The sequence below is a fragment of the Hyposmocoma kahamanoa genome, unplaced genomic scaffold (genome assembly GCF_003589595.1).
Source record: "Hyposmocoma kahamanoa isolate Upper Pololo Valley unplaced genomic scaffold, ASM358959v1 66, whole genome shotgun sequence".
NCBI lineage: Eukaryota > Metazoa > Arthropoda > Insecta > Lepidoptera > Cosmopterigidae > Hyposmocoma > Hyposmocoma kahamanoa.
In genome coordinates, this window is record NW_020653854.1 from 9,823,256 (window position 1) to 9,849,597 (window position 26,342).

At 36.8% G+C, this 26,342-nt stretch overlaps 1 protein-coding gene across 2 annotated transcripts in view; it reads right to left on the reverse strand.

The window, feature by feature from the left end:
- LOC113231988 (acetylcholinesterase-like) overlaps window positions 1-26,342 on the reverse strand; it is a 138,275-nt gene that overhangs the window by 108,110 nt on the left and 3,823 nt on the right. Inside the window, exon 1 of one of the 2 annotated variants that reach the window (XM_026466608.1) lies at window positions 24,222-24,285. The exons of the other annotated variant lie outside the window; for it this stretch is intronic. The gene's annotated coding sequence lies outside the window, so the exon portion shown is untranslated. Of the gene's footprint in view, window positions 1-24,221; window positions 24,286-26,342 lie in introns of those variants that run through there. 2 annotated transcript variants of the gene reach the window in all.

The following is a 26,342-nucleotide window of genomic DNA, read 5'->3' on the forward strand; positions in this document are numbered from 1 at the left end:
TTATCCCACTTCAGGGCAAATGCCTCCCTTCCTTTTTTCCACTCTTCGCGATTTAACGCCGCTACAGGACAAGACCTCATATATACGCGTCCAATTCTTCACGCCATCTCGTTCTGGTTAAATTATATTAAAAGTTCAAAATTTGTTATTTCTTTTTAAATTATAAACTGCGACCAATCATTATCAAGATTTCATAGTGTTTCAAATTATAAATGTGTGAGTTTTGGCGACAGCTGTTCTGATAGTAATCGAGGCCAAAATCACTTCTATTGTTTTTTTTTATTCCATGGTTGTATGCATCATTACACATTTACGATACACGTATATTATTATATAAGTAGCATAAAGATTGAAGTTATTTACAAAGTAGTATTACTATAATGCTGTAATTATACCTTCAGTATTTGAATTCTTAATGTAACCGATGTTGTTACCAACGGCTTAATTACCAACACGACGTAAATGCGTGTCGTAATTCTCAAAGGGATCGCATGCAGCTTTCAACTCTTATGTTTATTGTATTGCTTCACTTTTTTATGATTTGATTTTAATAACTTATTATGTTTTCGTACAACGTACTGTAACAGTATTGATTATAGTGTTTGAAAATGTCAACGTCGCTTGAAATGTACGGTTCAAGGCGCTTTATGAGTATTCGCAGTTTCATTTATTTGTTTTTTTTTTTTTAATGATGTTAAGTGATCGTACGAACAAATCGTGCTGCTGGTGGTAAGCGACACGCCTGTCCATAACAGTTGCAGTGCCACTCGGAGATTTTTTATCTAAATTTAAGGAGCTTTACCGTGAAAGTTAACGGGAATGTCGCTCCGTAATGCTACTTAATTTATACAAGTAACCTATGTGACGGTGTGACCTTCTTACACCGGCATCCCACCTTTTTGTATCGCATCTCTCCATTTGTATCGTATCATTTTTTTTGCTTGTATTTAAATTTTAAATTTTAATTGTTCCATCTTCCTTCGCTTTCTCATTTTGCTTCGTACCACGGTGACTCTCTGCGCGATCGCGATAGCGAAAACATCTACTTTCTTATTTTTGAACCATTTACATTTTAAGATATTAATATTGTTGTTGTACTGAATAAATTCCTATAAACCGGACTTTCGTCTTTTCAACTGCTAAAACTTGGTAAGTAAGACGTATGGAGGCTGCGGGGGCTGTGGAGGCTATTACTACTTGGACCAAGCTATATTACTGTTATCCAGGCTATTTTACAGTCTACAGAACGCCACCAGCACCAGCAGTGCCATTACACCTAGATTAAGACTATCTAAATATATTTTGTACAGTATCTTAGCTTCGTTCAACAAAGGAACGGCCAGTACACTGTTACACCACCTAGTCTGTCGTATATTAACCACGCTGCCCAACTGTCTCCAGAGTCTTTCGATCCAAACACATTCCGTCAAAAGTGGTAAAATCAGAGATGTAAATCACAAAGATCTGACGGGCAATGCCACTGTGCTCGTCTATCTTAGACACATGTTGACATGTCCCACGTGTCTGTAACTTCCCTAGCACCCTTACCTTTCAAAACCGGCACGCAGTAATGCTCACATTACGGCTTGACGGCAGGAGTAGGTGAAATTTATGCTGTAGAAAAGCATATAGCCAGAAGGTTAACTACAAATTGTTACTATTCCAAATAGGCTCAGATAACGGCAGCGAGTCACGATATTATAAATAGATAGGTATAGAAGGAAAGCGGGCTTTCAGCATGTCGATACCTATAGAGTTTCAATAAAAATGCACAACACACTGATCACCCCCTCAATCTCTACATTAATAATAATAAATGCTGGCGAAAATACGGGTACATGGGACTTGTCAACTTATGTCTCTTATGACGAGCGCAATGACGGTGACCCTAAGATCTTTGCGATTTAAAGCTCTGAGTGATACTGCAACTGTTGTGGATAGGCGTGTCGCTTACCACCAGGTGCACAACTTATTCACTCCGTCACTTGGTATTATAAAAACAAGTATAAAATATGCACAATAAATATTACAACAAGAATCCAAACGTATGACAGCTGGTACATGTAAAAAGAAAAGTCGACTTTTAAGTACCAACAACCTCCCATTATAACTGAGATACAATCCATATTATTTTATTCGAATATCGATATTTTTATTTTATATGAATCGAGCACAAACTATGTCTTGTAGATATTTATTTAAAGACATATATTATATAACTTATTGGGTTTATTTTTCGTCAATACATTATTAAGTAACTCTGCTGTAAACTGTAACTGTGCTGGTAAAATTACAAGCACATGGGTCTTGTCAACTTATGTCTCAGGGTGACGGGCGCAGCGGCAGTGCCCCTCAGAACTTTTTTATTTAAATCTCTGAGTGACACTGCAACTGTTAGGGACAGGCGTGTCGCTTACCACCAGACACCTGACATGTTTGTCCCGTCACTTAGTGTTAAAAAACACAATTATACATTATGCAACTTACATTTAAATTGTTTGTAATCTTGTTCTTTTTAGAGAGTATGGCCATTTAATATTTTTAATTTCATAGTTGAAAATAATGATCTTATATTCTTAAAGAAAGGATCATTGCGTCGGGAATAGTGCAATTAAGCGTAACTAGCATTGGATTAAAAGTTTTCATTTCGGCAATTTAGTGGCCAAATCAAAACCGCGTAAATGTCGTGGTAACCAAATTAGCGTGATTTATGATTTATGGAATCTATTGTTATCAGTCCGTAGACAAAATAGATTAACGCTTACTGTGCAAAAATGAAAATAGCCATTGAACTAACAAAGTAATTACGTTAAACTCCTGTCCTGTAAAATTTGGTTTACTGCAGATACGCGCCTTTTACCAATGCTACATACGCGTATTTGCACTATCTCCGACGGTTGGTTGAAAATCAATGCCTTTATATATTTTTTTTCAAGTAAAAAGCCCGAAACGTTTTGTTTGTTTATGTTTGGAGAAAACAAAATATATAGGTACTCTTGTTGATACTTGGATCTGAAAAAAATATTTCCAATGTGTAGCAATCGCGAAAACCTACGAACTCGAAATCAATGTATTATTCATATATATATATTACTGTCTATTTGTAACTTTACAGCTTGCAATAGATATATCGCCTCTCTGGAGTACATACATACCACGAGGCGTGTTTTTTAAATAAGTACCGTTTTGAAATAAAAAGTAAAGCCAACATTTTTAATATTAGACGCAAGCCTTGTACTTTTATGTATTTTTCAACATAATTTCCACCAACATTAAGACACTTATCGTATATTACAATCGGCTTTTGAATTCCTTCGTCATAAAACTCTGCCGCCTGATTTGATAACCAACGCAACACGACCATTTGAACACCAGCACCATATTATAGTCGTCATCGTGGCGATGACCACTGATAATGTTTCATCAAATGCAGGAACACCTTTTAGTCACTGACCGCTAGATCGAGACTATATGGTGGGTGATCAAGTTGTCAGTTTCATTAACTTTTCTGCACACATGACAGAAGTCGCCCACTTCCTTCCTTGTCAGAACATTCTGGCGGCCACCATTAAAAGTTTTAACTTATTTCAGATCTAACGATGAATTTTAATCGCTTTCAGACCTTTAACACTTAGAAAATGAATCACAGCTCAGTTGGCGGGATTTCCAATCGGCGGAGGCCTTTTAAAAACTCTTAAACAAACAAAAACACGGTCGAATGTTGCCGTTATTGCGCCTGTGGCTTGCTAAAAGATGTAAGAACACAATGCGCATACGCGGAATGCGAACCGCAGCGCGTCTGCGGCCGAATTTGAAAACGGTACTTACTTTAAAACCACGCCTGATATATGTAAGTATACGTATCGTTAGTTTTTCAACAAAATACCATAATAAATACCATGTCGCTTCAATTTAGTGAATGCTAAAAAATTTACTTGTCAGTTACGGTTACACGGTTGAATATTTTGTTAATATTATTTCCACCAGACTAAATAAAATTCTGCAAACAATAATACAATAATGTCACTCATATTAGGGCTTCTTTTTCTAAGTTCTACATATATAATTCACATTTTTCATGTTATTAGTTTAATAAAGCTCAAGGTCAAAATTTTTCTCAAAAATAAATAAATTCTCCAGATACTAAACTTCATTTTATGCACAAGTTTAAGGTGAAAACTTTTCAAACCTGTAATTTGTTTCAGAATGTTTCTTTTGCCAGCCTTAATATCCCGACAGTGTTTAATAGGACCAAGATTGGTGTTTTATAAATTACTTCATATTTCAAAAAGTGCGTAATATTTTTATCATTCGTATATTTGTAAATATACATAAACAAACGATAACTTTATATTGCACTAGATTTTCTTAATAAACTCATTGTGCGTAAAAATAGTTAACTTTAAATAATAGCGGGCTTTCAATACCTCTGGTACTTTATTTGTATTTTCAAACAAACATTTCGAGCCCTTTACAGAACAAGAGACGGTAAAGTCATAAACCAGTTATGTCTGATATTAATGCAAAGGACCATAGTTTTCAGTATAATTACAAAAGTTATTAATTTAAATAACTCCTAATTTTAGTTCTACTTGTGACAAGCGGTCGCCATACTACCTATTTGCGCGATCGGAGCTGAGCAGCTCTTTTATGGAAAGATCTTCAAATAAAATAAATGACATTTTGGACCTAATGGTTGAATTTCAATATCATATGCATATCGAGTTATAATTGCCACACGGGCATTGCATCGTCGCAACGCTTTGTTTTCAACGTATTAGTTGCTTGCGGTGGCGCCCTGTTTCAATGCACCGTGTGGCATGTCGTTCCAATTTAAATGTAGAGCAACGCAGCGTCACAACGCAAACTCATCGCAACGCCCCGCAACGCATCGTGTGGCATAGTTCTTACTCAGCTTTTTAAAGCGAACTTTTTTCACTAATTGTATGTCTACCATTTTTATATGTGTAATATAACTCATAGAACGAGTCTAACATGCAATGCGTTCATCTAAAAGTGTTTGATATCAATTACGACAGTTAAACATGAAAAGGACGCTATATAATAATAGTTAAAGGTTGTTTATTTAGATTGGGAGCATCGCTATGTTGCAGTTTTTTGTTTAAATCGTTTCTTCTACTGACAAATTAACTAAAGTACCGGGTAATTCACGTATTTGAGTCGAATTTTTGCTTGATAACAGTTTATTTGAGTCACCGCCGCGGAAGCTCATGATTAAGGACTACAGACTGGTCCGAAACATGTTGAGCAAAATTTCGACTCAAATACGTGAATAGTTAGTCGCACGGTACTTTACTATTTAAAACTGTGACGCTGCTGACCTCCTTCATCGCCATCCCATCTTTTTATTATCCTCTTTCCTAGCTACTTATTTTTAAAATTTTGAGACGTTTTCGAATTGCATGAGCAAGAGAAATGAAAATGCAGAAAGTTCGGTCCACAAGATGTATTGTAAGAGATGATAGAAGAGGCAAAGGAAGGCTGTAATAAATAATAAAATTATATAAAAAAAGTTACAATTAATAAAAAAATATTAATAGTATTAACTTAACAATATATAATATTATTATATATAGTTCTTGGGTTAGCGATTGTTACACGTCGGAAATTATTGTTTGTTTTTTGAAATAAAAAACGAATGTTTCGGACCCTTTACAGGTCCCACGGTCACGGCTAACTGAGATAGTAAAGTCAACTAAGTAGTTATGTCTAATATCAATGCAAACGACCTTATTTTTTACTAAAGTTATTAATTGAAATACTTTATTTTCTATTTACCGAAGAACACTCTAGTTTATGCTACATACGTATAAGTAAATGTTTTATATTATTTTAAAAATATGAAATTTTTATATATACGCGATTTAGTTACGAAAAAGAATTTCATTTCTAATATGTTATGGGTGAGGTGTTTACTAAAAATTGGACTGTAAATTGTCGGAAATAAATTATTTAATGTTAAAATATTTTTACTTTGGCCAGAAATTCATTTGCGAGACAAGGTTTTTTTTGTTAGTATTGCAAATATCTAATACACGACGTTCACCACTTATAATTTTGTGGACAGTCTGACTGTTATGCTGGTTCGAACATCTATGAAAATAACTCATGTCAACTATGGCACAACTATGCGTACTTTATACAGCATTGTGCCTTTTTTCGTTCTGAGGGCAGAACTATTGTAAAAGAGGAGGTATCTCTACCGTGGGATGACGTCACTCGATCCAGTCTGACTTCAAGATATTGAACAAGAATGTTTATTTTATAACTAATAGCAATTATTCACCCATTAAGACGAAATTACAGTTCCAACCTATACGCGGAGGGTCCGGGCAGTTGTTCCCAAGAAAGGACTCGACTCTTGGGAAACCATTCTGAGCTCTTAGCGTTGATTTGCATTGCGGAGACGCTAGGCGACGCGACGCGACGCGGCGCGACGCGGCGCTGCATTAAAGCGAGCAATGCAACATAACGGAATAAATAGATCAAATAAATTTTAACATAGTTATGAAATAGGTAGATCTATTGCCAATAAAAATTCTCATTAGATCCAGTTTATTATAAAATAGATCTACTAAGAAAAAAAAATTCTCATCAGATCTGGTTTATTATAATATAGATCTACTAAGAAAAAAAATTCTCACTAGATCCATGATGGATCTGGAGAATGGATCTACTGAGATTGATTGAACTTTATCCTCAACAAAATAAGGCAACATTGAACAAACACATGAAAACGAAGCTGCTTCAAACGGCGGCGGGCTGCAAAGCTGTGTGGCGGGCTGCAGAGAGGTGTGGCGGGCGCACTTTATAAAGTGCAATATACTACAGAACATATTCTTTATTTAATAAAGTATACATTTCTACAAACAACAAAAAACAAAAGAGTAAAGCCGCGTGGCGCCATCATGCACGACTCCGCTTTTTTGTTTCGCCTCTGACAATACAAAGTGTAAATTAACTTCTCAATAATAAGGTATATTTCTTTGAAAGGCAGATTGCGTAGTAGATGCAATGTAGTATATAATATTTTATATATAATATACTAAAAAAGACGATATTTCTTTGAAAGCCAAACAAAATCTCTTTTGATAGAAGCAATATATACTTTATTTAGTAGACAGTATGTTCTATATTATAATTCATACTATAAAGTGCGCCCGGCACAGCTCGACCTCTTGTTGTATCTACTTCATGGATGAGTGGTTGTGTTTAAGCAATTTGTAGATTGTACATGCTAATAATAATGCGTGGATGAGAAGGTCCCGGGTTTCATTACAGGTAGAATCAATTTTGGAAATGTACTTTTCTAACGTGGTTTTGGCCTAGGTACTCAAGGTAGTGCCGCGGAGTGAATTCCGTAGCTCTTGGTTCCGGGTTTGATTCCCGGTAGAACCAATTTTGAACATGATTTTTTTAATGGTATTAACCTAGGTGTTCTGAGTAGTGCCGCAGAGTGAATTCCGTAGCTTTTAATCCCGGGTTCGATTCTCGGTAGAACCAATTTGGGAAATGAACTTTTCTAAAGTGGTTTTGGCCTAGGTGTTCTGGATAAACTTGATGAACTAAATAATGAAAAAAAGAAAATGAAATGAAACAAAATAATGAAAACTTATACCTGTTCTGTTGTCAGACAACAGCCAGTGCCCGTAGCATAACGCCGCAATAAACCTATTATAGCCACATTTAGCTGTCAAATTAAATTGATAACTGCCATTTTTAATTTCTCACTATAGCGAGTATGGCGAGCACCGTGACGTCGACGACGACGATTTTTGACGCGGGTCTCGATCAATGGCCGCGAAAGAATAACGCAGTGTCAAACATGGTCGCAGCTGATTTTAAAACATTTTGATAGTAATACACAGTAATTGAAACAATTTTGGAATTCGAGCTGATCGAAGGAATCTTTCTTAGTGTTCAATTTTTGTATCAATAATTATAACAAACTATTGGAGCAATTTCACAAAAAATAAAAAATCATGGTAGTAAAACATAACTTAAAAATTAAATTTTATATTTATAAGAAAGCCAACATGATGTATATCAACATATTATTAATTATAAATTACAGGTTATATATAAAGTTTAAAGGCAGATACGAGTATTCTTACTGACTAACACGACAAGCTATACAGATCAAAATATATCAAATTAATTATTTAAAGTAAAAATACACGGCATTTGTTACACGATAGATCTAAGCTTTGAATAAAATATCTTGTAATATTACTTTGAATAATCCTTCAGGGACTTCAAGGTATTATCCATTCATTAAACTCCACTGTGTACTCTGCCTATACGATCTAAAATGATTGATAATTGGTTTCATAACAAACCCTAGAATAATTTATCTTATTAAAACCGTTATACGGGTAATCTATTCAGTTTCTGGGTTACCTTGCGTGCCCATTATTATTATCTGAGAGTCCAGCCAAGGTTCCTATCGAGACCCGTAATAAATAACAACATAGCGTTTTCGCGTTTTCGCAGACCTTGATATAAACGTCGTTTTTATACTGTATTAAAATTCGTTAGACTGTTTTAAATAATCACAGTACAGAGTACTTAAAAACCGACCTCAATAGTCATTCATCCCCTTAGAGGTGGAATATATTCTTCAACTTTAAATGGAACCATATCTGAGATCCCCTTTTTCCAACAAAAAAGAATCATCAAATCGGTACACAAATACCGGAGTTATCGCGTAACATAAATACAAAAAAAAAGAAAAAACATACAGTTAAATTGAGAACCTCATCCTTTTTTTGAAGTTGGTTAAAAAAGGGTTCGATTATTTCTCGAAGCTTTTGGACTTTCTTTTTACTTCCACTTGCAAAGTTCTCGTAACATTTAAGTCACCAATATATCAAGTTATACTCATCCACCACTGGACATGAGACTACCACACTGACGGCAAAAGCCGCGGTACCGTTAGGCATACCCAAGCATACCGTCGAGACATCGTGCTTGCGTCTAGCATCTCTTTAGATCAGACGTAACATTGCAAGCTGTTTTATTACCAGTTGTGTATTTAAGAATGGTAGTCTTGCTGAAGAAGAAGAGAACTATATTCCAAGAAGAAGATTTTGTGTGAATAACTTTCGGAAGCCTGCCGAAGCATCCCGAAGGCAGCCTAGGTATTTCGAAGGCTGCCGGCTCAGTATACCTAAGCTTACCGCATCTTTGTTTTTGCAGTTCCTACCGTTATAATTGAAATTTTAAGTATAATGTCATAATATAAAGGTATACTATACTATTATTGAGTCACCTTGTGAAAGACTGCAGCAGTAGAGCTCCTTGTGAAAGAGTTCTTCCAGGGAAGTACTGCTACCTTATCTATTTCTGCCGTCAAGCAGTAAAGGGTGTTGGTGAAGTTGGACTTGTCAACTCATGTCTCAGGGTGATGGGCGCAGTGGCAGCGCCTCTCAGATCTTTGCAATGATCTGAGTGGCACTGCAATTTATTATGGACAGGTGTGTACGTAGCGCACGACTTGCTTTAGGATTTACTTTAGGCTCAGCTAATTTATGTCAGTTCAGTTGACGTTATTACGTAGTCGTTAACATCCATTATAAGTTGTGTTTTAAACTTTAAATTTTCAAGTTCGCGATTGAGTGTCAACTCACACCAACTGACTATAAAATTTCACCTATCTTACTAAGTACAACCGAGACGTCCGAGGCCATACAATGCCGTCCCGTCTGTGGACGCTGGGCCTACATCTCCCAGTCTTGTACGTCCTACTCCTACACTACGTTTGCTATTACGTGTCGCCATTGCAAAAACAAGTCTGCTTTATCGGCCATCAAGCGCATTGCTATTTCAGCTTACTGATTTTGCGAGTTATGTTAGTTAGTTTAGTTCTATGACGTCCGACTTTATTACCTATGTATATTTCGTGAATTCCAGAAAACAGTCCAGATTGTATTAGGGTCGTAAAATATTAAAAGCATTTCAACATGAAACAGATTTGTATATAAATTTGTTGGCATTCTTACAATATTATAAAATTACGAAGAAACAATGACAAAGTATACTTGTAGTAGAATAGGTACTCCATCTAAATTATAATTTGTACTCATAAGGGACGCTCTCATTACCTTAAGCTAATCTTCGCATTTCCTGCCAAAGACGTTTTAATCATACTTCACGTAACGAATTCCCGAGATCGACTTCAAAGCGAAACTTACAGGTGTAATATTGTTGTCGTTTCTTGTTGTGCGTTGATATTAGTTAACAGAAGAGGTAATTTATTCCAAGATTAATTACAATTAACAAAATTTGGAGTAAATACACTTTATAAATGTGCCCACAATTAGCTGTACCTATTGCAATGAGTTTAACACCGTACCTCTTATAACTAAGTACCAATTGAACAAGTGTATGTATATATCCTTATACAGATGTCTCTAAGAGCGGTTGGACAGGGCGTTTGTAGCAGGGACCCAACCGCGAGATTGCATGCATGCGACACCAGCGATTTATAGGCATTTGCATCAATGGAAACGCGCGACTGCATCGATGCCATCGCTTATTTTATCACTGTTATTATCCATATAAGATTCGAAATAGAAACAAATTTCAATTGCAACACTGTCGCAAGCCCGTCATCTGAAGCACAAAATACTTTCTATCCAAACAGGGTCACGACTGGCACGTTAGGAATATCTAGCTAGATTCTAGATCTCTCAGTACACACACACGTTTATGTTGAATCATTAAAAACGTGCGTCGCCTTTGCACCGCGATTGTATCGCTACTTAAGTCGCAAAGGTAAACGATTAACGACTGCGACTGAATCGCTGCAGACGCGCTGCTAAAAGTCTCAGTGTCTAACCGCTCTCATTCCAAAAAAAAACTCTCTGAATTTTAAAGATTTATTATATTAACACACACACACAGAACATTTGTAATATTAAAGATTTATAATATTAACACACAGACACAGAACATTTATAACATTAAAGAGAAAGTCAGAAATTGAAATGCGGGATTAGATTGCGGTAGTAAAATTTTTGCGTCTTTCGCTAAGACGTCTAAGCCATACTGCTATTAGATTACGGAAGGCAAACTTTTCTTTCTTTCTTTTTTTTTTTGTTAAATGGTTCATAACGAATCTTTCGGAAATGGACTCCAGCCGAATCTGAGTCAATACTAAATTATAAAAATCATTTCAATCATTCATTTAATTATTAAACAATTAACATTACCTATCACAATCGTGCTAATTGAAATATTGAAATATAATGTATTGACCATTTTAGACTGTCGTGTCACAATCAAGACTATTTGCGCCATTTGAATAAACATTTAAAAGATCATAAGAACTAGCATAACCGCGGTAGTACAGTGGTTAAGCACTGTTGAGCACACTAAAATTAAACCTGGTTGTCTCTGTTACATGGCTCACATAAATTTTATTATTATTTGGAAGCGTACAAGTCATTAAAAAATGGAACTATAATTTTAAAAACAATGGCCAGAAAACATGATACGGCAAAGAATGTCACGACCCAGGTGTCAACAGGCACTCTGTGCAAAATATGGCAAAGTCTGTATCTAGGTAAAGGTACCAGTTTAACCAATATCATCATCATCATGTTCAATCAATTATAAAATTCGTCGTTCAATAAATACGTCCCTTTGCTGGTTACGGGTCTCAACTAGAAAAAGGGTTTATGCCATAGCTGGTCACGCTGGTTCAAGTGGGATTTTACGCGTTTTCTAAGAATTGTGAATCTTCTTCTACATGCAGATTTCAATGTGATGGTTTCCATCAATGAGAGATATTGAAAACTAAGCATTCGCAAATATAACGCACTGTTAATACAACAGTCTATTAACTCTAAATCCATAAACGAGTTACTCGGTTCTCGAGAAAGATTATTAAAAATTATGTATAAGTTAAACTTTGTTCCAGACATCTAAACATTTTCCTACTTTCCAAATATATTTAAAAATAAAACGGATAATATAATTTCATATTTTTTAATGACTATTTTGTCCAGATGTAGCTCACAAAAATTTTGTCTCGTGTTAGATACACATCTTACATATCTTTTAATAATTTCTTACAATATTCTAACGACGGTTTTATTGACGTGTAGAGAATCAAATTTTACGTTCAAAAATAGTATAATATTGAATTTTACATATTTCGACTTACAACACTATTTTTTTTTTTTTAATTTATTTATTCAAAACCAACTTAAACTAAAAACTTATATTAAGACTACTTTCAAAAACCCTTCAAAGGGTTTATGCGAAGGTAGAATGCATCGCATACTCGCCACTATTGTTATGGGTCCAACATACAACCCAAGTAATACTTTTTTTAAACTTGTTTACATTTTTTTACATTTATAAACATATCTTTATGCAATTGTACTGGTATTTTATTTACAATTTTTGGTAATATGTACTTTGTAGTCCTCATACCGTAAGTATTGGTGATTCTAGGTAGTTTAAACTCAGGTAGGTAGGTAAGGGTACGTAATTTATTAAGCCTGTTTGTTTTTGTTAATAAATTGACATTTTCAAATTGGTCCAGTAATATTGACACATTCGACTTGTTAAAGACCGACATTACCTTACAGTGGTTAAAAAGACCGGGATCGTTATCCTTATATTTGTTTTTTATTTTATTTGATACAATTGTCTTAATTATGCTAACTTGTAATTTATATATATTATCTAGGTACGATTTATAAGTACGCCCGTAGCTACTGAGCCCATAATCAATAATTGAGTCTGCCAAAGCAAGGTACAACATTCTAAGTGTATAATATGGTAACTTGTACTTTAATATGGAAAGTTTAGCATTGATAGACCTGAGCTTGTTAGTAACGCTTTCAATGTGTGGACCCCAGTTGAAAGACTTATCTATAATAAGGCCTAAATAAGTATGCTGCTCAACTACCTGCAGAGCCAGACACGTACAGTATTGTAAAAGCTGTGCGATATGTAACTTAAAATAAGAATCATTTGACCGGGATTCGAACCGTCGTCGGCACCTCAATCGTGATGCAACCGTTCTCCCACTAGGTTACTACCGCTAAAGGACCAATAAAAAAAGAAAGGAAAGAACAATGGCGAAAACATTGTTATAAGAATTCTTTCAAAAGTCATAATTACAAGTTTGAATATAATACATTCATTAGATTTTTCAAATTATACGAAAGGCCTGTCTTAGTCAGGAAATAAAATGATATTTAAATGAAACTCGAATGACTTAATTAACGTGACCGGACTGGTATCTACGTAGAGCGACATCTAACCGCCAAAAAGATATTTTCAATACCTACGGTAATATCAGATGTACCGATTCGACCGATTTTCAGCAGAGATTGACTACCTTATTACAAGAATCTCAAAACAGAGTCAGAAACACAGAGAAAGAAAGACAGAGAAAACAGAATCTAAAAAAACCTACCTCAAAAGTCATTCATCCCCTAGTTTGCCACCCTTAGAGGTGGAATATTTTCTTCAAATTTAAAAGGGCCCACTTTTAAGGCACTCTCCAATAAAAAAGAATCATCAAAATCGGCTCACAAATGAAGTTATCGCGTAACATAAAAAAGATTAAAAAAAAAACAAAAAAAAGATTGACGGTCGAATTGAGAACCTCCTTCTTTTGAAGTCGGTTAAAAATACAGTAAATAATTCCTTCTCCAAATATGCCACGCGACAAAGTGATAAAAGTGACAAAAAAGTTCCCGATGTTAGGGATAGATGGCGTTTCAAAAAAATATAATTTGTGCCTGAGTTACCAGAGCATGGTACCATGCATTATCTCAGTTTTCTTTTGTTATGTCTTAACTGCGTGCCTTTTGAGCATATTATCTCATTAAAAAATGTTTTCCTCGAAACTTTTACGTCACAAACCCATGGCACATTCAGCTTCTATTGCTTTGTTAAGCTAAGCTTTTTTGCTAAGGCTTCTGTAGTTTATTTTGACATAAGTAAATAATACACTGAATACACAAAATAATCGCTTAGGAAGTAGTGTTTAAAAGTTTCGATCGTACTAATTAATACATTCAAATGAACTTGACCCAAATCTTCACTGTACTATAATATTATTAGGTACCTCAACCAGTATTTCACGAACGTTCTTATCGATCTTGTTTAGATTCTTTTCCGATGTTACGATAGGTAGAGCTGTTTTTCCGCAACCAATACTAATTTATTTGGACTAAGCAGAGCGGAAATCAAAATAACAAACGGCTATTCGTTAATTAACAGTTCTTCTCCGCTCCGCTTTGGTAAATAATAGCCTTCAACCGAGCTTCATTTATTATTGTGACAAATTTCTTTAAACATTACTCACAACTACTAACTGCCTCTGTGGACGAACGGTTAACAACTGGACTGCCACGCAGAGGTCCCGTGTTCGATTCCCGGGCCAGGAGAAATATTTGTATGGCCTACATTTATTTCTCTCGATAGTTTGGGTGTAATTTAAATTGTGGTTGTCTATGTGTGTGTCCACGGCACCCGCGTTACAAGATGTCCTCAGTGCGGGGCTATGAGTATAAAAAAAGACATTGGATTAAACCTTACTATTGATAATATATATTAACTAAAATAACGGATAACGCTAAGTGAGTTCTTTTTCCGTCGAATCACCGTCGCAGAATCTCATGGTAAGGCTGCCTTTCCACGAGAGATGTGCGACGTAGCGAGGCGGTGTGCGAGAAAAATCCACCAATAGGATTAAAAGTTCACTGTCCTAGCCTCGTTTAGCGCAACTCCGGTGGAAAAGGGTTAGCGGAGCTAAGTATTTGTACATACACTATAGCGAGAGATGTGTGCCAAAGTTGTGTGCGAGGAATGTATGCGAGGAATGTGTGCGAGAGATGTGGGCGAAGAATGTGTGCAAAACGGTGTAGGAAACTAGAGCTAATGAAAGTATGACACTGACACATCGCTACCGCTACCGTAACTTGTCCGCACAAAGCTGAAGAGTCCGTAATACATCCTCGCAACGTGTCGCTGCACATCCTCGCACCGCCTCGCTACCTCGCACATCTCTGGTGGAAAGGCAGCCTTAAGTACCACGAATTGCTTCAAAACATTTGGAGCAAAAATTCGACTTAAATTCGTGTGGCGCACTATAAGTTTCCGGAATGAATAAGAAAAAAATACTATAAATAATCAGAAATGAATTTATTGTTTCTCAAAATATTCTTCGTTAGCATTAATGCACTTTTTCATTCAAATGAACCAGTTTGGAAAACATTTATGCCACTCCTCCGTGACAATCTGTGAAACATATTTTTCATACTCTTCGACAGCCTCTTCAGAAGATGAAAATCGTTGACCGCGTAACTGGTTCTTAATTTTTGGAAATAAATAAAAGTCACAAGGTGCCAGGTCGGGACTGTACGCGGGATGGCTCATAAGGTCAATGTTGTTCCCCTTCAAAAATTCATTTGTCTTTCTTGCCGTGTGAGAACTGGCATTATCGTGGTGCAAGATGATACGGCGTTTACGGTTATTTTTACGGAGTTTGTCAATAACTTCCGGCAAACAAATGGTTGTGTACTAATCACTATTCACGGTACAACGAGTCTCCAAAGCAACGGTAGCCACGTGTCCAATTTTATTAAAAAAAGAAGCAATCAACCGCTTAGAGGCACTTTGAACGCGCGCCACTTTGGTTGGTTTCGGCTCATCTCGAAACACATGGGTGTTGCTCGCTCGATTGCTGCTTTGTTTTGGGATCGTAACTATAAATCCATGTTTCGTTACCTGCTGCCATGTCCCACATCAAATTTGACGCCCCTTCGTTGAATTTGGTAAGCATGGCATTGCGCCAAGTGACGCGATCCGTTTTTTGAGCCTCAGTCAAATTGTATGGGATCCACCGAGAGCACCCAACTGTTTCTTCTTACACCCAAATGTTTGTGTAGTATTGATTGTATTTGATTCATGTCTATGCCTAAAGATGCCCGAATCTCATGATATGTCATATGCCTGTCTGTTTTGATCATACGGCGCACAGCATCGATGTTTCGATCGTTCAACATCGATTTGTTGTTCACATCAGTGGACGGGCGACCATCACGAAATTCGTCACTGAGATTCACACGACCGCGTTTGAATTCTGCAAACCAGCTATAAAAAGTCGTCTTCATGGTGCTTCATCGCCAAAAGCAGTTTGAAGCCGAGCGAACCCCCGCTGAGCTGTTAAATTACACGAAAATTATACTACGAAAATTTTCACGAAAATCCATGTTGAGTCCATGAAAATCCATGTCCATAGTGAGTAGACAACCAATTTGTAAAATGACGCCACAAATGCCACAATGTAAAAACAAGTGACAGTCAGATAAAACAAACTGTATTCTACAGCCAAAGAGTTCCATTTTCAAATGTTGTAATTACTTTTTAAATATTGTTTATGTACCTGGCCAGCTCTGGAAACTTATAGTGAGCCCTATCTACGTAACTTATCCGTTATTTTAGTTAATATGTCTGAGTCTCACAGTCGTTTTCTATTTAAAATTGATAATATAAATATGAAAGAAATTATTCTAATACCACCTATTCTTATTTATTTTAAAGTCTTTACCCGTAAGGCGAGTTGTAACAAGATTTTGTTTTTTATGTATTCATTGGTTCAATTACAGGTATCACAATATTACCTACATCATTTTTTATGATACAAAGTGATGGGACGAACAAGTGGTGCCTGGTGGTAAGCGACTCGCCTGTCCATAACAGTTACAGTGCCGTTCTGAGCATTAAATCGCAAAGATCTGAGGAGCACTGCCATTGCGCCCGTCACCCTGAGATTTGAGTTGGAAAGACCCATGTGCTTGTAACTTCACCAGCACCCTTACCCTTCAAAACCGAAACTCAGTAATGCTCACATAACTGCTTGGCGGCAGAAATGTGTGACGTGGTAGTACTTCCCTGGACGAATTCTTTCACGGTAAACTACTGCTACTAAAATTCTCTAATTGCATGACTAATTATGAAACAACACAGCTTACTAAATATAGACAAATTTAAACTTAAAAACAAAAAATACAATGAATACAAGAGAACAACTCGGACAGAAGCAGACTCGAAAAGAAAATAATGGAAAAATTAGCAAAAACAAAATAATTTAAGCAGAACCCTAGTCGTCGTTCACCTTTCGGAAGCCTCCAAACGTAAGCCTAATTAACTTACATCAAACTCTAGGAAGTTACGTAAAATTCGGTATATCGATAATAGGCGAATATGCCTTACATTTCGCACTATTACGGTCCACATGATCAAAGTTTTTGTTCTAAGTCTGCTACTAGATGGACTACACGCGTGAAGTCATATATACAATTGCATGCAGTCGGTTTACACTAACTGCAAGCTAGCAGTTATTGCCACGCGCCTAGGGGTGTGTGTTGATGTCAAAATGGAAGCACAGATTTTACTTGTAGCTTGTCACTGTATTCAGAACATTTGCGATTCCAAATACTGACTACATTTTATTAAGGCAATAAACATACCTCTATCGACCTTCTATTTTCATTCGTTAACAAACTCACTTCCGTAATCTCATTGCGATCAAAAACGTAAACGAAGCTAACATTATAAAAAATGTGTATACAAAAGAAATCCATTGTGAATAATTTCACCATTCGTGTTTTTGTTTTGTCATTATGTCGATTAAACTTTCAATTAATATATATCTTTTGTAGTTCATTAAAAAAATCAAGTTATTTCAGACACAAAAAATCATAAATCCTTTAAAGGATGTTAATTGCTTCTTTTTATTGTCTCAGTTGTACATATCGGTTTCACGCATGCAGTGCGTCGGGTAGAAAAGACAAAAATCCATGTATATTTGGCGCAGGTGAGTTTAATTTGTTCAAGGATAACGCAACACCACCAATTTAAAGTCACTCAGTGAGCCATGGACGGCGTTGTGCTCGGAGGTTCTCTAAAGGATTAAAATTCGTAATAAGTTTATCTGAGAGAGAACAAGGACATAGCTCGTTGAATAAGTAAGTGGCAGTGGGCTGGCCATATCTATTGAAAAATCGATAACCGTTGGGGGCAACGTGTTCTTGAGTGCAGATCATGACTCGGCAAACGTAGTGTAGGCTCCCCTCCACCTAGATGGAGTGTTGATCCGCGAAACGTTTGCAATAAATGGATGTGACAAACTGACGATCAGGTGAAAAGGCAAAAGGTGAATTTTGGTAGCAGCAGAGCTCTTTGTGAAAGAGTTCGTCAATCGTTCGTTCGAGAGGGGAGTACTGTCACCTTATCTGTTTCTACCGCCAAGCATGTGAATATTACTGCGTTCCAATTTTGATAAGTGTACTGGTGAAATTACAGGCACATGAGACTTGTCAACTCATGTCTCAGGGTGGCGAGCATAGTGACAGTGCCCCTAAGATCTTTGCCACTTAAAGCTCTGAGTGGCACTGCAACCGCTATGGATAGACGTGTCGTTTACCACCGGGCGCATGACTTGTTCATCCCATCATTTGGTACTATGAAAAAAAATGGCGTACATCAGGGGAGGCCCATGTCCAGTAGGGGGCTGCAATGGGTTGATGATGATAATGATAAAGCACAGGCAAAAATATATATCATTAATTACTCTTGAAATTTTACGGCCGACGGCTAGTATAACCATCATGCATTCAACGTGCAGTCGTTCAAGATGCATCTGCAAGCAGATTGCACCATCAGTACCAAATATTCTGCTAAGTTTTGATTACCTATAGTGCCCTCCCTACACAACTTTTTGATTATACGAGAAGGGTGCTATTACCTGTGCAAGCAAGCCCGTACAGATACCTTATCAGTAAGGTCCTGACCACAGATCAACCCGTTTACCCAGATTTTATCCGGTGTTCGAAGGCCAGTGCCTTGGGTGAGCGACCTCGGGTGCACAGCACCCTCTTTATTCTCCAGATAGATACCGGAACTGTCGGCACGCTCACCTCGCGATGCCGAAGCGTCTGTCCAATTCCAAAAATTCGTAAGCGGCTGGAGGGACCGGAGGCTATCTAGTTTATCCTCTACTAGTCCTCCGGACTAGTACCGGAGATGTCACAACTGAAGTCTGTGACAGCAGTTGTCAGTTGCGACGTACTGTGAATGTACCGCAAAGGCATCACGACTATTATACATCACAACTGCCGAATGCTAATATAGCGACATGCAATCAGCTTAAAAAAGGGGTGAAACCGTGCAAACTGATTTCCGACTGCATTCCAACTGTTATTTGGTAGCTCGTGTGACTATGCACTTACGTGAGCCTTATCTTAGCTGTATATCGAGTATTTCACGCAAATATTCGTAAGCCAGTTAATTAGCTCAAATAAATCACCCTAGCATAGCCTTACCGCAATAAGAAGCATCCTAACCTAAATTTTGCCTAATAGTTCCCAGCTAAATCGATGAAACAAGGGCACCGATTTTTAACCACTACCCAATTTAAACCGTATCGTGTACATATAAGCTGCTTGTTTATATCCAGTCTTTCAAGCAAACAAGTCAGTCGAGGAACTCATGAAAGTCATAAATTACACTTAACTCTGAGTTGGCATCTCACTGGCTGCCCCACATCCGTGCGCTGAATGCTTATATATTTTTTACTTGAAATGTATGCATGCATAACATATACATAACATAATAACGCTAGCTTTGAATAAGGAAAGGGAAGAAAGGTGATTCCGAACGTCTTGTAGGTTTTTTCATTCTCACCGAGGGTAATGTAGCTTTGGTTGGTGTAAATTTGTATTGAGTAGATTAGCAAAGTACTTTTTTGTGGTATAACATGTAGTGAGTAATAGATATATGGTCACCGCTGCGTTAGAAAGGTAGAGCAGCGAGGGAATACAGGCATTAAGGTAGAATCCAACGTGACTAAATTCAAAACGTAACATGTTTGGGTAAAAGTATTAAATAAAAAATATGTTGTTTTATAGCAAATACAATTTGGTCATATTTCGCACCAACCGATTAGCATATTTAGTAGCAGTAGAGCTCCTTGTGAAAGAGTTCATCCAGGGAAGTACTGCTACCTTTACCTATTTCAGCTGCCAAGCAGTAACGTAAGCATTACTGCATTCCGGTTTGGAAGGGTAAGGATACTGGTGAAATTACAGGCACGTGGGACTTGTCAATTTATGTCTCAGGGTGACGGGCGCAGTGGCAGTGTATCTAAGATCTTTGCGATTTAAGGCTCTAAGTGACACTGCAACTATTAGGGATAGGCAGGCCACGTACCACCTTACACTTACAATCCAATATGTCAGTTTCCCAAAAATTATTCTTTGTGTTTCGCTGTTTCATTAGTGAGAGTGGCGAAATATCATTTATTTTGTTTGAAAACAATATGCTGCGCTCCAAAACCAATCGTAGCGAATTAAGCTCACGTAATTTTTAAATAAATACGAACTTTTGTCCTTTGCACGTCAATTATATGAGTAGAATTTTGAGATACAGTTTATATTTATCGGAAGGAAATGATTAACCGAGTTGTGGAATTGGACGATGTATAGGTATGACTAATCTATTGTTTGTAGTTCCTATATTTTAATCCGTGAGTTCAAAAAAGGGGCTCGTTCACGAACGTAGTCAAGACTTATTAAGTCCAGCTAAGGTAGACGATGGATCGAGTTTAACCAGAATGTTCTGGTCTGGCCTGGCCTACTTGAACAGGGCCTATTCCAAGTGTTCGACAGAAACGGTATGAGAGCGGTTCACACAATTCAGCACACAGTTGTACTCCTTAATCCTATTATATTCCTCTACACCCTCAGCGACGAAAAAAAATGGAGTGCTCTTAGCTGTCAAAAGATCGGCGTCCTTGTAAATTAAAGTGGTGGTCACGAGTGATATATTTATAATTTAGGAAATTGACTCTAGAAGTTTTTGTGCACAATCGATTTCAAAAACATTGCCAGCATTAGATTGTCTTGAAACCTGAAATTATTTCAAAAGATACATTTTTATAATATTGTAGTGTACGAGAATGTGGGTGAATGACTAATCAAAAAAGAGGAGTCAGTCTATGCTGGGAGGCTCTACGATAAAGACGCGAATGTGTGTGTTGGCGAGCCATAGTTGAAAAACACAGTGAAAGAGAAAACATGAATTATTACTTTACACTAACAAGGATTTACAGCATGTGAAATTCTAAAAAGAATTAAGTAGAATTAAAGTAACATTTGGAAAATATCGTCGCTGTCACGCAGTCTACGTGGAACGAATTACAAACATCTTGCAACAGTCCCACATTATTTGGACTTAAAAAGTTTGAAAAAATTAAAAGTAAAGTTGAAACGACATAGTAGGTACATGCGAGCTTGAAATGGAAATGAACGAGACACTGAAATTGGGGCAAAAATGTACACACATAAAGAAAATACAGGTGTAAATATTCTTTGTCAAACTTTAAAAAATCGTGCCACACTTCGTAAAAAATAATATACCTACATAGGTATACATTTTTTTTATTGATACCAAGTGATGGAACGAACAAGTAGTGCGCCTGATGGTAAGCGACACGCCAGTTCGTAACTGTTGCTGTGTCACTCAAAGCTTTAAATCACAAAGATCTGAATAGCACTACCACTGTGCGCCCGACACCCTGAGAGATAAGTTGACAAGTCCCATGTGCCTGATATTTCACCAGCACCCTTAACCCTTCAATACCAAAACGTAGTAATGCTCACATTACTGCTTGGCGACGGAAATAAGTAAGTTGACAGTACTACCCTAGACGAACTATTTCGCAGGTAGGTTCACCAGGTCACCTGTGTCCACCTTTTCATAATCTTAATGCAAAAGTGAACTGTATCCCACTATCACTCTAGAACATTTTAGAATTACTCTTTATCCACGACTATACAGAAAATGTACTGAAATAATAACACTATTCCATTGGAGCCCAAGGTCTTCTTTATATCGATCCTAGAAGTAGTAAGGCTAGTAAACAGATATCTATTTACATTCCAAGTACTCAAGTAAAGATCAGATTTCTTGTTTCTTTTTCGATACAGTTAGCGTAAATACTATCTAATGATAAACATAAGTACTATCCAATGAAACGTCTATGACAGACGTCCTGACTCTGTGGGGCCCCCAGTATACATGACATACGCTATTAAGCACATAATGCTATATTTTACAGGTACTGTAAAATTGTATTTAGCAAATCATAATTATAACTTATGATTATTACTGAAGAAATAGATGTCTCACATATGGCGCTACGGCAAAAAAGTCGTTAAAAAACCTAAACAAATATCTACAACAAGCACATACAAAAATTCGTAAGGTCCGCTGGTTCGTTCCGAGGCTTAATTGCCATAGCGTCTAGCACGGTTTGCTAGAAGACGTTGGTTCGAATCCAGCCGGATCAAAACAAAATATTATATAAATAACAGAAAATGGTGACGATGATTATCGCTGTGACAAACTATTTAAAAGATGCTCATGGACATTCTTTTTAAAAGACAACAAACTAGGAGACCTTTAGATGGAGTCCGGGAGAGCATTCCAGGCATGTGTTGAATGGAGAGTGAAGGAATCAGACATGAAGCCAGAATGAAGGAGAGTGAAAGAGAGTTAATGTATCGAAGGGGGCGGTATGACAATCACAGAGATACAGAAATTTACATTTCAAGTATTTTGGATAGTGGAGATTGAAAATAATGGAGTACAACGTGCAGAGTAGTCTTTTCTGCCTGCATTGACAGATAGGGAGCCATTTAAGTTGAGCCCTGAAAGAGGAAATATGATCAAATTTGCAGAAGATGAAACGGATTGAGAAGGCGGTCAAGCTTATGTAAAAGTCTTTACAATTATAACTTTTTTATTAAAAAAAAGACGGACCTGAAAAATTTGGGGGATTACATCTGTTTGCCAAGTTTTATTGAAATCGATTAACGGAAAGTGGGTTTTAATACCAATAAACTGGATTTATCCCCTAATTTACTTTTAGAGATGGAATATTTTCCTTCCAACAAAAAAGGATCATCGAAATCGATTCACAAATGTCGGAGTAATCGCGTATATACACACAAAAAAATACAGTCGAATTGAGAACCTCCTCTTTTTTGAGTCGGTTAAATATAATAGCTCTTGTGAATAACAATAATCATAATAATGTTGTAGTACTTTACGAGCGAGTGCCGGAACGAGCATCGAGCAAATATGGCATTCATCCTCCATGATTAGGCTCGTATAACAAAGATTACTTGCTTGAAAGCTGGGAAGGTGGAGGGATTCTCCCATTATTTATAGGTTCACTTAAAGTTATTACACTATTACGTACAATAAATTAAATGTGGTGAAGAACAACTGTATACTAGTGAATACAACTTGCAAAAACGACTTAAATACAGACAAATAAAAACAATAACTGTTCGTGATCGACCCAATCCTTCAAGCATCTCATTCTGTCTACGTTCACTCGTTCTATCTCACTGTTATTGTGACGCCATTTCCTTCTTTTCACAAAACATTTGCTTTGAACATTTTTATTATAATTAAATATAATAAATACGTTCAGCAAGCCAAAAACATGCTTTTATTCAATAAGTGAACAATAACTAAATGTAAGAAAGTATTACAAACAAAAACAATAAATACAAGATAACAAGAGACTCGGGCAGTATCAAACTAAACAGGATAAAAGAAATTTCATTAAGGTTTAATAGTATTATTTTTCGAAATTTGTATAGAGACTGCCAAATATACCGCTAAATCCACTATGCCTATTATTCAGTCTGCAAAGCCTTGGGACACAGGAATTAAAGCCCGGTGGGTCGTGCGGAATAGTAGCACTAAAGGTGTAATAGCAAATCATTAACTATTATACTCGTACCTATGTAGACAGCAATTCTTCAGAATCCCGAACCAAATTTGGTATAAAAGAGCGCTCATATTATACTAGACTTATAATTACTAGATTATTTCGTATTTGCTATCGATCGTAAGGAGTAAGTACCAATTCGAATATACATTTATTTATGCGTATAATCATTGTATGTATATTACTGACCTGAAATTGTTACAAAATTTGTGGAAATAAAGAATTTACTTAGAAATAAAACAATTTACTTATATTACAGCAAGGATAGCCCATTGGGAGAAGAGTTGCTTCTCAGTTGAGACGTCGGCAATTCGAATCTTTAATTTCTAAGTAATGTACATTTGTCAATGTTTCGTAACAATACCTCTTGCCAAGAGCGAAGGCAAATATTGTGATGAAACCGGCATATCGAAAAAGGTTGACAATCCCTGGAAAATATATAAAGTCCCCAGTCAGCAATGGGCAAGCGTTGTGGATTGTGACTTAAAGGGTTGTATATTCCACTAAAAGTACAATTAGACATATTATAGTCGGTAAGTGCATAATTCTATGAATAATTTTTCTTCGTTTTTTATGATATCAAGCAAGTCGTACTCCTGGTAGTAAGCGACGAACCTAAATCTCAAAAATATGAGGAGCACTGCTACTGCGCTCGTTACCCTGAGACATAAGTTGATAAGTCCCATATGCCTGTCATTTCACCAGCACACTTACCTTTCAAAACCGGAACGCAATAATGGTTACATAACTGCTTGGAGACAAAAATAAGTGTCAGTACTTCCTTGGACGAACTCTTTCACAAGGAGCTCTACTGCTACTAATATCGTACGATACAAGTGTATCGGAAAATCATCATTATTCTAATTACATTACAACTGATTGATCGAAGTACCTACTCGTATAAATTACTTTCCAACAAAAGCTCTGAAAATGTTAAAGAAGCTCCTGTAGGTACTTGTATCGTCTTACTTCAAAGTTCAGGACTTTTCTCATCTCGTATAAAAACAAAGGAAAGTGACTACCATTTTTCAACATCAAAGCAAAGCGGCTTTGAAAGCACACACTTAAGAAAGCAAATTTTTACGCTTAATTAACTCAACTGAGAATTAGTACGGATTACTGACTTACAAGTTAATTAAAGAGTTGAAGATTTTTTCTTTAAATCACAAAGAACTGAGGAGCACTGTCATCCTGAGATATAAGTTGCCAAGTCCCATGTGCCTGTAATTTCACCAGCACACTTACCCTTCAAAACCGGATCACAGTAATACTGACATTACTGCTTGGCGGCAGAAATAGGTAAGGTGGCAGTACTGCCCTGGGTGAACTCTTTGACAATGAGCTCTTCTTCTACTAAAATAAATATGTGAAATTTAAACAAATATTCTATAAGCTCTAACATGAGGAGTCTGAATAATCCTAAGGTTCCAAAAGAGCATCCGGGCCGGGAGAAATGTTTGTATGGCCTACATTTGCTTCTCCCGTGAGTTTAGGTGTAATTTGTGGTTGTTTATGTGTGTGTTCATGGCACCCACGATGCAGGGTTTACCTAGTGTGGGGCTATAAGTGTAAAAGAAATCAACCCATTTATACGTTCCACTGCTGGACGGGTTTCCTCTCATAGGAGGGTTGAGGCCCTAGACCGTTATGCTGCTGGCCCATTGGGGGTTGGACACTTCACAGGTTTTCCAAGGGTAGTGAACCATCTCCGACGTACCGGTTACATCATGATGTTTTCCTTCGTCGAAATAATCACGGTAAATTTCAAATTAAATTCAATTTCGCACATAAATTACGAGAAACTCAAGAAATTCGAACCCACGGCCTCTGTTTGAGAGGCGGAAGGTAAATCAAACCACTAGGCTTCCACGGTTTTGTGTTATATTATTACTTAATTGTTATTCTCCTGAATACTGTTTATGTGTTCTTCTTTTTGTTCATGTTTTGTGGTGTCGATGTTTTTTATTTTTATTTTAGAACAATATTGAGTAGTACGTTGCCACCTTGCTTGCACTGGGTGCAGGTATTAGAGCAAGATAAGACCTTCCTGTGTGTGCCTACCTATTACCGAAGGACCCATTGGTCCTCACAAATAGTTAGGCACACACACGTCCTCGGGTAACACAGTGCTTACACTTGGATAACATACTTCAAAGTTACGAATAAAAAAAATTATTTCAAAACAAAATTTTCGTTCGGATCGCATACACATTACCGTATATGAAGTGACCAAAACAAACTGCACTGGTTCTGAAACAATCACCTAATGAACCCCAAAACCAAATAAGGGTTATTTCACAAAAACCTTTTTATGAGGTATACCTACTCTACTCTACCTGCCTAATAATCCTACGTATCTGCCGCATAATAATATAATAATTTTTTTGGATACTAGAACGACACACGACGATTTCGTGCGTGCGTGCGCGCGCGCGTGTGTATGTTTGTGTGTGTGTGTGTGTGTGTGTGTGTGTGTGTGTGTGTG